We start from the raw sequence: 18,355 nt of genomic DNA, 5'->3' as shown, positions 1-18,355 counted from the left end.
TTTTCTGTTTGTGCCCTTTCATTGAGTAGAGTAGGACAAGGTCCCCTTGATCAAAGTTGCGCTGGTTAACGTGCTTATCAAACCACAACTTTCGTCGTGCCTTTTCACAGATCAGAGCATGGGTGGCTAAAATTCGAGTCTCTATGAGACGCTCTAGCTCCTCTAAGTGGTTAGTCCAAGCCTTTTTTCCCTCCCAATGCTCCTGCACTGCTATTCTTAAGCTAGGGACAAAGAACTTTAAAGGTAGAATGGCCTCCATCCCGTAGGTCAGTCTAAAGGGCATTTGTCCAATAGCCATCTTATAAGCCGTTCGATAAGCCCACAAGGCTGCCATCAGTTTATTATCCCAATCTCTTCGTGATGTGGATACTACCTTAGTAAGCACGTTGACCAATATTTTATTTGTGGACTCCGCTTGGCCATTTGCCTGAGGTAATAGGGAGAGAACCTTCTATGAATGATTAGGAAGGTTGAGAGCACATGGGATATTACTTCATTAACAAAGTGTGCACCTTGATCACCTACTAGTTTGATTGGACAACCAAACTATGAAAATACCTATTCCCACAAGAACTTCGTAGTGGTCCTAGCATCATTCCTTCTAGTGGCTCGTGCCTCCGCCCACTTCGTCAGGTAGTTTGTTGCCACAATGATATAGCGTGCTTGGGAGTATTGAGCTATAGGACTGATAGGTCTGATGAGGTCAATGCCCCATTTTTCGAAGGCCTGTCGTGCTATTACGGGGGTTAACTCCATCTTATATTTGCGCATGGGCACCTTAGTCCTCTGGCACTCATTGCAGTGTTTGATGAACTTAGCGGCGTCACGGAATAGGACGGGCCACCAAAGTTGGGATTGTAATACCTTATCGGCATTTGTGTCCCCACTAAAGTGCACGCCAGCTATCCCGTAGTGCGCCTCTCTCAATGCATCATGCATCTCATGCTCGCACACGCATCTACGTAACAGCCCGTCTCCCCCAACCTATAGAGTTCGCCAGCAATTAGTTGGTATGGATGGATATTTAAGATAAGTCTCCTTAGCCTGGCTTTCTCAATAGGTCTCTCTGGTAGGCCATTTTTTGACACTTGGACAACATCATCTGCCCAATAAGGCATCAAATCAGCTCTAAACAAGTCCCCTTCGCTAGATAGGCCAAAGAGGTGCACGTCCGGTAAGTTGTTAGGTATGCCTCAACCAGTAGCTTCCCCTGTGGTTATGCACAACATGTGATCTGCCATGTAGTGCTACTTTCCTTTATGCACAATCACTGAGAAATCAAACTCCAGCAGGAGAAATAACCATCTTGCTATGCGACGTGTGGCGCATGGCTTGTTCACAAGATAGAACAAAGCTTGATGGTCCACGAAGAAGACGAAGTGTGTGGCCAATAGGTAATGCCTAAATTTGTTTACGGTGAACACCATGGCTAGCCCTTCCCTTTCTGTAGTAGAATAGTTCAATTCTATTTTGGTGAGCTGCCTGTTGGCAAAGCTCACAGGGTAATCAAGACTATGTTCACCAGGCTGGCATAGAACGACTGCGATAGCAAACTTGGAGGCATATATGTGTACATGGAATGTTACACTCTAGTCTGGGGCTCGCTATATTGGTGCAATGGTGAGAGCCTTCTTTAATTGTTCATACACACGTTGGCATTCCTCAGTCCACTTGAATATAATTAGCAGCTTGTACAATGGTCTAGCAATCACCACGTAGTTCAGTACAAAGCGTCGGTAGTATCCTATGTGGCCTAAGAAACACTGGACGCCCTTGTAGTTGGTGGGTGGTGGGAGGTTGGCAATGGCCCTGAATTTTGAGAAGTTAGTGGCAATGCCATTCCTTGACACTACATGCCTAGGATGCATCCATGCTTCACCTAGAACTAGCACTTCGAGGGGTTCAGCGAGAGTTTGTATAACCAACATCGTTCGAAGACAACTCCCAACCTCTCTAAGTGTTCGGTCCAACTGGAGTGTATGCACAAGTCGTCTATGAACACCTGCAGCTCTGGTCACAGCATATCCTTGAAGATCGTGCACATTAATTGTTGGAAGGTTGCAGGTGCATTCATTAGCCCAAAGGGCACAACGATGTAGGCGAATATACCCCACTCCGTGGTGAAGGCAATCTTGTGCATGTCATCAAGGTGCACTTGCACTTGATTATAGCTAGAGAAACCATCCAGAAAGCTATAAGCTTCTTTGCCTGCCACTCTCTCCAGCATATGCTCCGTATATGGCAAGGGGTAGTTATCACTCTTCGTAGTGGCATTCACCTTCTTGTAATTTACGCACACTCGAATCTTGCCATTCTTTTTCATAATGATCACTATGGGCAATACCCAATATGTGTGCTCGATCTCATATATAAATCCCACCTTCATGAGCTTATCAATATCTTCCTTCATCGCATGGGCGTGTTTGGGATTCATAGGGTAAGGTCATTGCTTCATTGGCACCGCTCCTAGGACCATTGGAATATTATGGGTCACAACCCTAGGATCGACTCCTCTCAGTTCCTCCAAGGACCACGCAAACACATCGACATACTCTTGCAGGAGAGCAACCACTCTAGCCTCCTCCTCCTTAGTCAAGTCATTAGCAATGAACACAGGTTGAGGTTTCTTGCCTTCCCCTGCCAGGTCGACTTCCTTCACCTTGGCGGTTCCCTCAATTGATTCATTGGCTTGCCCTTGTCTCTTTGCTCCTAGCAAAACCACCACTCTATCACCCTTCTTAAACTTCGTGAAGCGTTTGGGGAGGTCCTGCGACTTCTTTTGCCTCTCTACTTCTGAGTCTCTAGTTTGCTTTCTGGATCCCTCCTTTATCTGTTTGCACGTTAAGTGGACTGGCAAGTCCCCTTTGGTGCATGTGACCTTAGAGGGTTGGGGTATTTCAGGACCACTCTTTGTACTGACTTCAGAATCCGAGTTAAACTCACATCCCTCGCTTGAGGAAGGGATTTTGCCCAGGGGTCGTAGTTCAGTAGGTGAATTGGTCTTCAATATTGGGACTACCAATGATTGCGCCCCCCTTGCTTACTCATAATCCATGGCTCCCACCTGCTCCAGCCAGGTCCTATCGCATTCCATCCACATTACTCATTTTCCATTTCTGCCTGCCCTTTTCCTTTTTGTCCTAGAGTCTACCTCAATCTATTTGATTGCTCTCCCTTCAGTGTCATAATCTATCATGTTAAACTCTTATTTGCTCTCGTTTGTCTCAGAGCAACAGTGCTCGTACCCCTCATCATTGGAATCTTGCTCCTCCGACTGCTCGTCATCCCCTAGGTTTTTCTCTCTGATTTCCTCTTCGTTGATGATTAAATCCCAGTTGTATAATAGGTTAAGATCATGAACATTGGTCCATTCCCATTCAGGCCAAGCCAAGAGATCACTTAGGGGTTTTAGAGTAGCCGCCTTGTTGCCTTTCAATTTAGTGGTCAGGTACTCTACGATTTCCTGAAGCTCGAGCTTGTTAGTGGGGGTGTGGAACAAGACTGGTCTTCCTAGATCCCGTGAGCTTCCCGCCATCATGTAGAGTGGCACAGTGGGCTCCTCTGTTGACATGCTTGGTGACTTAGCAGCTTGCTTATAAAACTCTTCCTCATCTGTGAATGGTAGGTCAACATTGCCAAGACATGCATCCAATCCCTCTCGTCCTCAGGGCAGGGGATGTACTTGGTCAGTGTCCCATAGGGCTTGCGTGCATGGGCATCACCTTTTAGCATGGTCGAGATAGCATCAAGGTCGGCTGGGGTAGTCTTCCATGTGTCCATCTCAACCCTTACCGCTTTCGTCCTATTCCCCAAGAATATGAGGTTGTTTTCCCAGTCTTCAACCACTCATGCATTCCTCATCTAGGGCCGGCCTAGAAATATGTGGTAGTCCACACCCTTCATGACAATGAAATTTATGGAAAATTGCACTCCTACGACCTTCATTGGCCAATTTATTAAGACCACGAATGGTCTGACCTTAATTCCGTTGGCCAATGTAACATTAAACCTAGCCGCTTTCACAAGTGGGTTTCCCCATGCCTCTAGAACTGCATGGCTCAAGACACTGATCCTGGCGCCGGTGTCTACAATTCCTTTCCATGTTGCATCCCCCAAGGCTAAAATATGTAGGACTGCATGCATCTCTGTGCCTTCCCAGAAAGTGTTGATGTGCAGTGACCTTGGAGCTGAGTACATCGTTAGGCTTGGAATTTGTGTGACTGCATCTTGCTTGTGCAAGTCAGTGACAGCATGATCCCCCTTCCCCTCCACCCAGTGCCTTAGTTCTTGCCACAATGGAGGGTGTTTTCGAAGAAAGTCTCCCAAGCTCACGGTCACTGGAGTGGTTACTAAGCTGGTGAGAAGGTTGCTGGGTAGTTGGATTCCTCTTTGGTCACCATTCTTCGGCCACATGTCGTGGTTAGCTTATTGACAAGCTTCTCCCTGGTCTTGCCTTTGTGGCATCTCTCGTGGTGTGGGCCCATTCCCCGATTGAGGTCATGATGGTGAATCAGTTGTGCTTGCACTAGAAAGGTCCTCCATTGGGTCCTCCAATATGGGTTCTACATCTTTAAGGTGTTCTTGGGAATCCTTGACCCACTTCTTAACCTTGGCTATAATCTCAGTTGTCATCTGGGATGAGGGTATTCCCCCACCTTGGCACTACCTAGTTCCACTGTCTTGGGGGCTGAGGTCTTTGCCTCGGAATCTGTGACCCCCTTTCCCACCACTAAGGTTGTAGCTTCCTCAGTCTTAAGGGTGATCCTTACATCTGTTATCTTTCTCCTTCTACTTTGGCTTTTCTTTCCTAGCAAGGTTACATCTAGGTTACTTGGCCCAGGCAGTGAGATGCATGTTCGTCTTGTTTGCGCTTGCATCATGACATGCAATGGGATGGGTGTGTCCTCCCCGCCAAAGGTCTCCACCCCAAATAGCTCCAAGGGCACGTTGGCCGGATTGGTTGATGGTTTCCACATAGGGAAATCATGAAAGAGGTGTGTGATCCCACATTTGGCTCATCCAAGATCAGCCTTGTCCTAGTTTTCATGTTCCCTTTCTGGGCAGTGTGATGAGATATGGTGTAGATGACCATAGGTCCAACATGAGATTGGGTCCTAGCTTGGTCCTCCAAAGTCTTTTCCTCTTCCTCTACCCAACACCATCACCAGAAATGGTGGATAATCCATTAGGACTAGATTGCCTTCCTCGTCATAGGAGATGTATGGGTTTACGTAGCTCTCTTCTTCACTAGGTTCCTCCACATAGTGAACAGGAGCGTCACTCGATGGTTGGGTTACGTACGGTCCTAGTGGTCTGGGTATGCCTATTGGGTTCATCTCTAGCCTAGGGATGGCTGGTCTCATGTTGTTTGGTGCTGGAAGTGCCAGCTGGGTTCCCCTGCCAAGGAAGTTAGATGGCCTGTTACCTAGGTAAGGAGGGTTGTATTGCTGCGCATATGGAAACCTCCTGGGAAATCTGCAGTGAAACGCGTCATGATCGAACCTACCACAATTCGAACATGGCCTAGATCTTCCAAGGAAGTTAGATGGCCTGTTACCTAGGTAAGGAGGGTTGTAATGCTGCACATATGGAAACCTCCTGGGAAATCTGCAGTGAAATGCATCATGACCGAACCTACCACAATTCGAACACGGCCTAGATATAGGATCTTGACACTTGGCTGGGAGGTGGTTTCCGCCATAGTGTATACACTACACATGAGTTCACATAGGCTTCCTTATTTCTTCTTGCAAACGTGCAAGCTCCATCCTCACCTCAGCCAGGTCCTGGCCTTGGTCAACTCTCTTTCCCTTATCCCGTGCACTAGAGCTCTCTCTCTCACCCGACGTCGTTGACTGTTCTGAAGCCCTATGGCCTGTACCATCCCGACTGGTGTTCCTCATGCTTCGCTCCCTAAGCTGGTCGTCCACCCTTATTGCTTCATCAAAAACCCTAGCTAGCACATCTCTATGTAGGGTGGAGTTACTAGCCAAGGCCTTGTAGAGTTCCTTGCTATGGATTCCATTTATGAACACTGTAGACACAGCCTTCTCATTAGGTCGCTCATTGGCTGGGATCCTCTTGAAGAGGCTACATACATGTGTGACATAGTCTCTCACGTCCTCCTTTTCCCTCTGATTGACATTCATCAAGAGGATGATGAGGTTGTGGAAGTATCCTGCCTCAGAGAACTTCTTGATAAAGTGGTCTTTAATATGGGCAAAGTTCTCGCACTCGACTGCATCTTGACTAGTGTATCACACCCTCCCCTTATCACCTAAGCATAGCCCAAAATCTTGGGAGCGTTGTGGAGTGTCTATGAGGCCGTTTGCTTCACAAACTTGTTTGAATTGCATCACAAAGCAATATGGGTCGTTGCTAGGTTTATACTTGTCCAGTTGTTCTGCCACTAGAGGGATCCTAGATTGCCCATTTGCCCCTTGTGTGACCCCTAATCCTGAGAGTAAGGCTGTGGCTAAGGCTACTGTGCCCTGCTCAACCAACGTGTTGTCCATGAGCCACCTGGCTACAAGTTCACTTAATGATAAGTAAGCCTTCACTGCCTACTTTCTCTCCGCATTTGGTCCTACTTTCGCTGCTCCAGCCAGGGCTAGCACGCACCAGGCCTTGTACATATCCACTTCTTGTTGGAGTTTTCTAGCCTTTTGCTCGTGGTTATAGGAAATCATGCTCTCTAATGCCCTTCTGATCGCCTTTCTTTCCTCTTCTAGGGATGCTACCACTTCCTCTACTGGCCTACCTTGAACTACGGTCCTGGCTAGCAAGTCATACTCGTTGACCAACCCCTGCACCATGACTGGGAATTCTCCTAAGTCCAGTCGGTCCTCTCCTTGTCCGCCTTGAGATCTTGACATTGCTCCCACTTCCAGTTCCACAAGGTTGTTGATCAACTTGAGTAACTCTGGCAATGTTTGATTCTCTATGTTGTTGTCTTCCGGATCTCGGTGTCCTCTTAGGGCCCTACAGATGGGGTTCTCTAGTAGCCAGCTATGCTTTGGGATCCTCTCCTAGTAGTGGGTTCCTTGATGTTATTATGTTTCCTGTTGAGCTCCTTGTTATTACTGGAAAATGTTGTTAATCTTATCCACAATTTTTGCTTCGTGCTTTCTAGTGCTCAGTGTGGAAGCAATCTTTTCCTTTCCTTGTAGTGGACCCTAGGTGATGAAATATAAAGGAGAGGTGAGGATGCACTAAATGCCTGATGCAAACTCCACCCTACTGCTTACATTTGTAGCTTGATGTGGCTCTAGGTGTAGGTCCTAGCCAATCTAAAGTCTTATAGAAAAGACCTTGCTGCATTCCCTATCCTGTTTCAGGGTTGGTTAGTTGGTTGGCTAGTCACCAAACGTCACGTCCAATTCCAAATTAGGTCCGCCTAGTGTCTAGCTATTCGGGGCGAATCTTCAGTCACCTTGTCTAGTCTCCAGCTTCCAAGATTAAACTCGGTTCCCTGGGGGATCAGAGACGTGACCAAGGTACCCAGGACTGTGGCCTAGGTAAACAACCTTCTATTCAAACTCTGGTGGACTGATCCGATTCTGGGAAGCAAACAGACTGGTCCGATTCTGGGAATCGGACGAGCAGGTCTAGTCTTACTCAGGTCCGACTACTCTTAGTTGGATGGAGATGGTCCGACCACTACAATAGGTCGAGTGGCTCAAGTACGAGACTAGGACACGTGGCTTGACTTGATGGGCTGGTCCGATTATAAGAATTGGATCGAACCAACGGTCTGATTTTCAACTGGTCTGAATATAAGAGTCGGATTGGACCAACGGTCTGATTCTCTTTTGGTTGGTTCCATTATGGGAGTTGGACTATCCGACTCTCGAAATCAGACGGTCCGATTCTGGGAATCAGACGGATTGGTCCGAGGGCGCAGCCGACGGCCTGCAAGTTGCACACGGTGCCTTTAGGTCAACGCCTACTCTATCAAATTGTGCCGTGCTTTCCAAATAGATGCGAGCAAAAGAGGGAAACGTTTGGCATACCTTGAAGCGATGGGGCACTCGATTGGTCAGCACTTCATGATCTCCCGCATCTCTCTCTCTCTCTCTTGCTCTCTCTCGGGCTCTCATGCTCACAGTCTTCTCAGAAGGCAGGGTGTCAAATGTGGCCTCCCCTAGTCTCTTGGGCCCCTTATTACCTCCCTCAGTCAGCTGTAGACTTAGAGATTAATCTCATACACTCCTCTAGCTAGATGTCTGAATCTACGCCCCAACTTCCCTGTCTCTAGTAGCAGCAGAACCCTTATGTTCCCTTCATTTTTCTATCGTACCCCTAACCTATAGCAACAAAAATCAGAAACAAAAATAAAGACATATGGTCCTACTCTAACATTCAGCAGCAAATCAAAATACTTACTTGCTCCAGGGATTAAAACCTCCTAATCCTCCTAACTATCTCGAGCACCGATTCAGGCTGCAAACCCTACTGCCATGCTCGATTTGACATGTGTGGCGCTCAAGGCTCGATTCCATCGGTCGGAGAAAGGGAATCAAAATGTAGGGGAGCTACCAAGCTCTACCCTGAGACCTACGGACCGCTTATTGATCAAGCATTTCAAGCCGAATAGCCATGGCTACCTCTCACATAGTTGACGCGCAATACCTACCTTGTAGGTGCAGTGAGCTTACCTTGATGTTCGATTGAGTCCCCTCCTCTCTCTCACACTCCAGTAGCTCCACAATCCTTGTGGCAAGTTCAAGCAACATCAAGCCACCTCCGTCAAGCTCCATCCCCCATAGCCACGCGAGACAAGAGAAGAGAAAAAGGGAAGGAACGATGAAGGGAGAAGATGGGGAGCTTCTTCTCCACGATCCCTCACTCTCACACACTCACTCCCTCACTCCCTCACACTCCCTCAATCCCTTACTCAAGCACAAGCATGAAGGTAAGAAGCAAGAGAGGAAGAAGAAGAAGCTTTAGCCACACCCAAGAATGAGCTTCTTATTCACTTTTGAACTTTATATACATGCCCTACCTTTTGGGTGGTCATCCACACTTTTTACATGGCCGGCTATTAGCCTAGGCCCTCTTTTCTTATTTCCGACCGTTCCAACTCATCTCGTTCCCACTAAGGCATACAATTTACAGAGGAGTAATTACAAAGATTTCGAGAGCACCTTCATATTTAATGGCGCGCTTTTACTCTTTCTTTTCTCAAGGCGACACCGTCGTTTAAATCATTCAAATTTCTAGGCTTTCATTTTTTCTGCACTCCTGCTCCACTTTTCATTCCCCTGTGCTACGGTAAATAGATAGTAGCCACATGGCATGCAAATCTTAATAGGCACATTGGATTGACACATGAGATATTCTAAGACTCAACACATTGTGTGTTATATGGATGATATGATACAAGAGTTTCATGGATCATTGCCAATTGACATGGAGATCCAAATGGACACATAGGACCAATAAAGCAAAGGATTTTTGAACCATCAACTTCCAGCAGATCCATATCATCCAACACAAAGGAATCACTCACCACATCAAAATAGTTGATGAAGAATTATATGCTTCACCTAAACCTTGTACAATACTTACATGTACAAAAAAACACATGCATGAATCCCTTTTAACAAAAATACTTGCATGAATCCCTTTTAGCAAAAAATATCTAGATAACTGTATGAATAGAAGCAATACAAAACAAGGCCAATTTACCTATAAGCTGATTTGTTGAATATAAGATTGAATCATTGCTAATCAAAACCCATTGCAAATGATGGACATAAGAAAACATCAATCCCATCAAATATAAAAGTCACTAATTAAATGAATAAATTTTGGCACCACAAAATATGGTAGATTTATCTATAAATTGAGCTACAGAATCTCTGCTCTACCTTGTGTTAAGTGCTACAACAACAATTGATCCTTAAGTTAGAACTAGCATCAAACACTATTGTAAAGATAGTAGAAAAGGGATAATGCAGAGAGGAAGAAAGAGAGAGTTTGTGTGAGTACGCGGGAGCGAGAAAGAAATGAGCACCTATCCAATCTTGCCCAAATTGATCTCTGCAAAAGACAATTTTGCAAGAGTTAGTATTTACATGAAGGTATACTGAAAAAAATAGTAAAGAGAGAGGGAGAGAGAGATAAAAACTTATGCAATGTCACCCAAAATGATTCTACTGAAAAAAGGAAGCATCACGAAGATATCAACCATTTTTTCAGTAGGGTTTAATGAACCAAATAGAGAGAGAGATTAACACCTTTGTCTCTTGCTCCAAATAAACTCTGCAAGAAAACAACAATTAGAACCAACATCAAATTCTATTGAAAACACAACATAAAAGAGAAATAACACAGAGAGAGGGGGGGAAAGAAAGGAGAGAGAGACGAGCACCTCTGTCTCCTGCCCCAAACAACCTCTACAATAAAACAATGACAACAGTAAGAAATGACATCAAACCCTACTGAAAAAATAGTTCATTTTTTTTCTAATGCAAGGTGTAAGGGGCTGATTCTAATAGAAGCTTCTTCTTCTCATGGCTTAAGATGCCAGGAGGATACTGTTGAGTTGCCAGGAGGTTGGCTATGTCTGCATACCAAGGAGTAACTATTTCAACTAGAAACAAGGAAGCATCACGAAGATATGGATCATCTTGTTCCTCTTTTTGTAGTTTGAGGAATATGTGACTGATTATCGGCTAGGACATGGGAACGGCCAGACTTAGTGACCACTTCAAAATCGAACTCTTGGAATAGTAGCAACCATCTCATAAGTCATCCTTTGACATTTGCTTTGTTCATCAGGAAGGATAGTGCTTCATGATCCATGTAGAACTTGAAATGCATTGTGATAGTAGATAGTGTCGAAACTTCTCCAGTGCAAACACCATTTCTAAACACTGAAGCTCTATCACTGTGTAGTTCCACTCTCAGTGAGTTAATTTTCGACTTGCATAATAAATTGGTTGATCTAATTTAGAGGTGCCCTTTTGACATAGGACAACACCTAGCCCTTCAATTGATGCATCTATGTGCACATGGAACTCCTTCGTCAGTCAAGAGGCTGCAAGATAGGTGCTTGGATAAGTCACTGTTTTAGGGTATTAAAGGCTTCTTCTCAATCATAAGTCCAAAAGATATCTGCATCTTTCCTTAGGAGCTTGTGCAGAGGGGCTGCCTTGGTTGCAAAATGTTCAATAAATCTTCTGTAGTAGCCCAGATGGCCAAGAAATCCTCTCAGTTGCTTGAGTTTTTTGGTGTTGTGAAGGTGGAAATGTTCTCAATCTTCATCGAGTCTATTGCAATCTCTTATGCAAAGAAAATATGGCCCAAAAGAACTCTTGATGAGACATCAAAGACAAATTTGTCGAGGTTGAGAGAAATCCCATACTCTCAACATCTGTCAAAACACTGCTCTAAGTGTCCCCAATGCTCACGAATTAAGCTATAGACACAAAAGTCATCAAGATACACCTCAATAAAATCATATAGATGATTCTAGAGAGCAGCCATCATTACTCGTTGGAAGGTTGCAAGAGCATTACACAGAGTCCAAATAGTGTAACTCTATAGGCATAGGTCCCCCATTCTATTGTGAAGGTTGTTTTGGATTGGTCCTCTTGTGAGATTTGGACTTGGTTATATCCATTGAATCCATCCAAGATGGAATAGAGTTCATGGCCTGCCACTATGTCCAATAGTTGGTCTGGTGAAAGGGATAGGAAAATGATCCTTCTTCCTCTTCAAGTGGAGCTTTCAAAAGTCCACACATATTTAAAGTTTCCCATTCTTCTTGGGTACAACCACAATGAGCGAAACCAATTCATTGTTAGCCATGGGATAAATAAACTCAGCTTTAAGAAGTTTCAATAATCCAGCCTTCACCATAGCAGAATAATTAGGATTCATATGCCGTTGTCTTTGCCTTACAGGTTTGGCATCAGGCTCTAGGTCAATGTGATGATGGCATATTGTGGGATCAATCCCCTTTAGATCTTTATATGACTAGGCAAACATGTCTAAGTTCTCCTTTAGTAGGTCTCGCAGAACCACTAGTTCTTCTTCTGGAAGATTGAGACCCACTTTCAGGTGATGTTCAGTACCGTCAGTATCCATGAATATCACTTGCTTTTCCCCTTCCACTTCGCGGATAAATGTCCCATGGATTGCTTCAAGATAGAGGTCTTACTCCTTCAAGGGAGTAGTATCATCATCTGATGTTCCACTAGAACCAATGTCCTCCTTTTGAACAGATGACTCATTGGTCTGTTGAGATTGCTGGAAGGGTATCAGAGATTTGGTTGTTTCTATGTGAGTGGTGATTTCTTTTGGACTTAGGGATTCATCTTCAGAGGATGTATCTAGGAATGTCACATAGCAGGGACCTTCTATAAGCCGTGGCTTTGATGGCTCTGTCTTTTGTGTTGACAAGGGACATCATCATCATTGTTTCTCCAAAATGAATGGTCAAGGTGACAGGAGCCACTAGTGAACTTAATTTTTATACATTTGATCCATTTCTTATGCAGATTTTGAATACTTTGTGGTCCATTGGTCAACCCAAATGGAATCATAGTCATTCCCTCCAACACCCCGAGATCTTCCGTCTCTGAGGTCTCTGTAGGGATATCAACAAGATCGTCAACTATCAAAGGAAATTCTTCAATTACATTTTCATAACCTACTTCATTTTCTTGCTCATCATTTTCATCCTCTTCCTCTAGAGGCTCTATCTTTGCTTCTATAGAGGCTCTGTAGGAGAAGAACAGATCCTCCACCTCTGTGTCTGCTTATGCTTCTACCCCTATCTCTAGTTCTGTCTCTGACTACCATGTAATATGGAAAATAGTATATCCATGCTTCTATCTCACTGTTAGAGGTGATTTCAAAAGTAAATTCTAGTTGAGGCAGGAGGTATTATCCCATGGACAAAGAATTTACTGTCTTCAGTAGTTGGCTTACAATGCCCACTATTAGGACTATGCCTTTGTTTTCTTGGGAAAGATCTATTTAACAGCCTCTTCGTCTCCTGATGTATCATCTCTTACTTCGTTGGAGGAGTTGATTATGACTTTGATGGATGTGGATCCATTGCCTTTTTGATATCCATACAATTTCAATACCACTTTGTTGGGTCCTCCACCTAGGGTTAGGGTTCCTTTGAACTAGTCCATCTTGGCTCTTACTTCAAAAAGTCAAGGTCTTCCCAACAGAAAAGGGTATGAGGTCCCATAAGAATTTGTTTTTACCACCAAATATGTCAACCAATAGTCTCTTCCTACAAGGGTTTTTTTTACGTATAAGAGGATGCGCAATGGTTTAATTCTGCTTTGGTCTGCCAATCTGATAAGCCACTGTGTAGGTTGAATTCCTTGCAAACCTAAGTCCTTCATTGTCACATCTGTCATTATATTTACTGATGAGCCTCCATCAATCAATGCATATGAAATAAAGCATCCTTCTATCCATACACTAATCTTTGGGGTTGCAGGATCTGGAAAGGCGTTAGCCACATCCACTTCCTTCATAGGCTTTGGGTTCTTACTGGTCTTGGTCATTGTTGAAGGAGAAATCTGTAGTCCATGTCTTCTTGTCAATATGCTTTTGAATCTTTTTCAACAACTGGGAGATAATATCAGCAATTGTCGAAATACTAGGTTTGGTTTAAAGGTGTCTAGGTATTTGACCAAGCCATACTCTTTGATAGGATCCACACGCTTTTCCAATAGACTGGGAAATGGGGCCACACCCACTTTTATCTTCCCTTTTTCTTCTAGCAATGGTAGCATCGGCACTTCCTCTGTTTTTGGAGGTGCTTCTATATCGTCTATCTCTTGGACCTCTAGTCCTGTTTATGGGACTGTCCCTATGACTCTCTATGGCATTGTAGTGCTTTGTACTGCATTGTTTTGTCTTGTATTGCTCTATCCCTCTGTTGGCATGTTGAACTTCATAGTGTTGGGTAGGGAAGTTGTTCTCTTTCTAGACAACTGGTTTCTTATTCTTGGCGTGTGTGATAGCGGCAACTTCTAACTCTACCAAATTGGAGGTAGGCTCTTGTGCCTTCTATTGGCTCTAAATGGCATTGGCCTTGACAGGGGCTTGACTTGGACAGTCCTTTGCAGTGTGGCCTTCTCCTTTACATTGACTGCATAAGAGCTTGTAGTCCACAAATCTTCTAGGGTTTGGACAATTCGGGGAGATATGACCCTTTTCTCCACATCTGTAACATTCCACCTCGGATCTCTGACCATCACCAGACTATTGTCCTCTGTAAATTTGAGAGGGAAACCTCCTTGGGCCAAAACTAGGACCAAACTCCCTAGGCTTTGGTCTAATGTCATGTGTTGTCATTTTGGATTCTAGCAAGTTGAATCTTGCATTTTTATCTTTCTGTCTTCATTCGTGCATCTCTTTTAGAGAGCAAATATCCTCTGCATGGTTCTTCCTCAAACAATATGAACAAAAGGCTCTAGGAATGGTTGGTTTTTGGGTACATTCAGTGGCTAAATGTCCTACTTGATGGCACTTTCCGCACCATGTATTAGAACGCATCACATCTCTCCCAGCTCCCATAGGAATGGATATATTGGCAGTATTCACCTTTAGTGTGCGTCTATAGTTGCTCTGTAATCACATCCAGAAGCTCTTTCTTGATACTTGCAACTAAGTTGGATAAGTAGTCCTTCATATTTTCACCTTCTGAAGTACTTGTAGTAGGATTTTGGGAAGCTTTTGTAGTTACTGCATATACAGGTTGCGTTGATCCAGAGAGTCCTCAGTTCTAGTTCTGATTCAGAGCTCCTGTTGAGACTTGGGGTTGTTGATAGGGTTCCACTGTTGTTGAGTCACCATTGGAGGAACTATTTGAGGCCACTATTGTTGTGGTTGAATCATCATTTGAGGCACTGTCGTCTGCGGTGACCACTGTGGATTAGGTGCACTGTACTGTGGTACTGTTTGCATTTGAGAATAGGGGTAGGGAACTATCCTTGGAATTTCATTTAGTGGGTATACCATTCCTGTAATGGGAGGAGGTAAGACTCCTCTTCATGGAATCATTGACAACCTTGCTTCAACTTTATCATATAATCTTGCACCTTCCACTACAGCTTGCAGATTGACTGGTCTTCTCAATTCCACAAACTTGCGAACTTCTGGTTGTAGGCCTCTAAGGAACACTCCTTTCTAGATTCCTTCATGTAAATGATGGTTGGTCCATCTCTTCAGGATGGATTCCATTCGCAAGACATAAGCTTCTACTCTTTCTCTAGAGGACTAACTTAGGTTCATGAACTCCTCTTCATCTGCTCTTCAAAACCTTCACATCTGAATTTAGTGAGGAAGGCCAACTTCAAGTTATCCCATGTGCCAAAAGTTTCCACTACTTGTCTCTCATACCATTCAAACGCCATGCCCTTGAAAGTGGTAGGGAATATTGCTAACCAATGCATAGGGGTTCTGGCATTGTTAGCCACATATGCTACCATAAATTTTGCTACATGAAGATTGGGTTTTTCATTGTACTCTCCCTTAAAAATTGGCAATGGGACTACATTTGTTGGCCTATCATCAATATTTCCAGGACGAATCTGACTAGGAAGGGTACCTTGAGCCGCCATGGGGACTACTGTAAAGAGTGTTTTTAGAGCGTCAAAGGAGACTTCTATTGCAAGCTCATTCTCATCCTTGATTCTTGCCTTCTCTCTTCTCACATACCTTTAGACTCATTCTAATGCTTGCCTCTTGATTGCATCATTCATCAGGGGGTTGGCTCCAACTAGTTGATCTGTACTCAATAGAATAGAATCAGAGAGGGGTATCAATCTCTAGAGGATTCTCTAGCCAACATCTCTTCTACTTTCTTCTTTTCAATATCTTTGAATTCACCTTTCGAACCACTACAGAGGGGGAGATATTCCATTCTAAAAGTATCAAAACTCATTCTTCTTAGGATTATTGTTGTGCCATCATTATAAAAATAACAGCTTCTAATGGTTTCAATAGTGTATGTTGTAAAGAACACTCTGTCTACCAACTTCCAGTGGGTTGTTAATTGGACAAACAGAAGATTATTAGAACACCAAGTATCCCACGTATCTTGTTGGGCATCCACGAAAAAATTCCAACTCTTTTCTTTCTTGCTTTCGTGAACCTCCACTGACCAGGACTTTTGAAGCTTCTTCATGATCTCCCACTTGATGATGTCTGGATGGAGCCCAAAGAGGAACACCAAGAAAAAAGGGGTTCTACTGCAAGAAAATATATATTGTAACATCAAAAAGCTCCAAACATGTCACCAAAGCATCCGTGAGTGTGTAGGCATACCCCCTAGAAAATAGGGCAAAGTATGTATAACACTGGTGGCAAGACCTGACACCATTAGGTGTATGCTCACAAGAGTGCAAAGCCCAAGCTCAGGTCAAAAGCAACTCCAAGATATTAGTGTATGAACCATGCAACATGTAAGTGTAAGAGATCCCAAAGTCTCAAGTATCTGCAAAATGCTCAAATAGCATAAACCTCCTTCTCAATGTCAGTCAAGCATACAAGATGCTTCCACTGGCTCAAAAGGCAGATAAACAAGCTCAACAGTCATTCTTTTGATGATTAAAACAAAGAAAACAGCAAATCTTCACGTAGCATCATAGTTGATATCTCCCACGGATTTGATAGAATCAACCATAATCTTCAATATCTTCATAGAATCCATAAATAGAACAAGGAACATAAAAGAATACACAAATTTTGAATAGAAATCAATCACATAGTATTCATGTTCAAGGTCTTTATAGTTTTCTTTCTCAATCTCTCATATATAGTTACACTATTTTGATAGAATTGACTATCTCTTGCTCTCTCTCTCTCTCTCAATAGTAAATCATCTCCTCACGCAAATACTCAATAATGACTCTCAATAATCCTTCTTAGGTCCTGGATGCACCTCCCAAAAGGTATGTCTTATGTGAAGAGGCACAAGAGCCACTACAGTGTCTCTTCATAGCTCACTACTGTCATTGTCACTCCAGTCTTCTCTTCAATCTATTGAGATATCGAGCTCCACTCGTGATACGTCAGGGTGACCGTTGTGTATTTATGTCACCGACTTGTCAGTTGCAGATGCAGTTGGTACACCGCCCATGAATAATAGCTACATGATAGCTATCCTTATCTACTCTAGCTCGTGGCTTAGTTAGTATGCCACCTTAGTTAGTTGAGTTTGGTTTGAGACCCATATATAGGGTTCTTCTATTTCTTTGTACTAGAGTTCTTTTGGCTTACACAACTAAGAAGAGGAAAACTGTTTTCAGCCTCCACCCTTGTGTGTATTCCCCCATTGTGCAAGCAAGAAAGCTTCAAGTGAGACTCCTTCCTTCTCTCCCACAATCTTGACATGGTATCAGAGCCTTGTTCGTGGTAAGGAGCTCAAGAAAGCAAGCCAAGCTCGCGGTGTTCTAGTAAGAGGAGCAGTGTTGCTTTCATTTTCTGTTTTGGGAGTAGATCTCTGCAGCAGGTAGCACAGCCGGAAAGTGCAAGAGTGCATTGTCTCAGGTTGAGACGCTCTTCGCGGTGAAGCAAGAGGCGACCTTGTTTTTTTTATTTGAGGCCATTTCGGGGCCTGTTTTGGAGGCGGAAGTTCTCTGCACACACTCAGGAAAAGGCATGTTTTATGCTGTGAGACCACTATTCTACAGGTCGGTGAAAAGTTACCACAGAAATTGCATCGTATGCTTGTATGCAGAGACATTTGGGAGTTACAGAATCATCCTTGGTTCCTGTTTATGCAAAATCGTCACTAGGAAGTGACTATGTGGTCAAATACCACTTTCGCCAGTTTTGCAGATTTGCCCTTGTGAGGGTGAAGTTGTGTTTTTTGCAGTGACAGAATTTTTTGCAGTATTCTGTAATGGCGTCTGATTCTCTTTCACAGATTGTAACTGAAAAGCTTGACAAGAACAACTTCCAAGCATGGAAGTTTAGAATGACGAATTTCCTTATTGGAAAAGGATATTGGAAATTTGTTGCAGGAAATGAAGAAGAACCAGTTCTTCCTGACGTTCCCAATCAACAGCAAATGCAGGGATTTAAAGCATGGCATGAGAGAGCCAGGAAAGTTATGTACTGGCTGTCTATTAGCATTTCAGACTCTATGATTGTGCATATTCAAGATGCAAGTATGCCAAAGGAGGCATGGGATACTTTGTCAAAAATGTATAGCACAAATACGCAAGCCGAAGAAAATTGCAGATGCACTTGCTTCCATTGGATTGCCAGTGGAAGATGATGATTTAGTTTTTGTGACCTTGAATGGTCTAGGAAAGGATTATGCACAGTTTCGGGCATCCATTTTAGTTCGTGAAAGATTTCCTGACTT

This window comes from Lygodium microphyllum, chromosome 7, assembly GCF_053477565.2.
Source record: "Lygodium microphyllum isolate KBCC chromosome 7, Lygodium_microphyllum_v1.1.10, whole genome shotgun sequence".
NCBI lineage: Eukaryota > Viridiplantae > Streptophyta > Polypodiopsida > Schizaeales > Lygodiaceae > Lygodium > Lygodium microphyllum.
Note: the sequence above shows the minus strand (reverse complement) of the source record.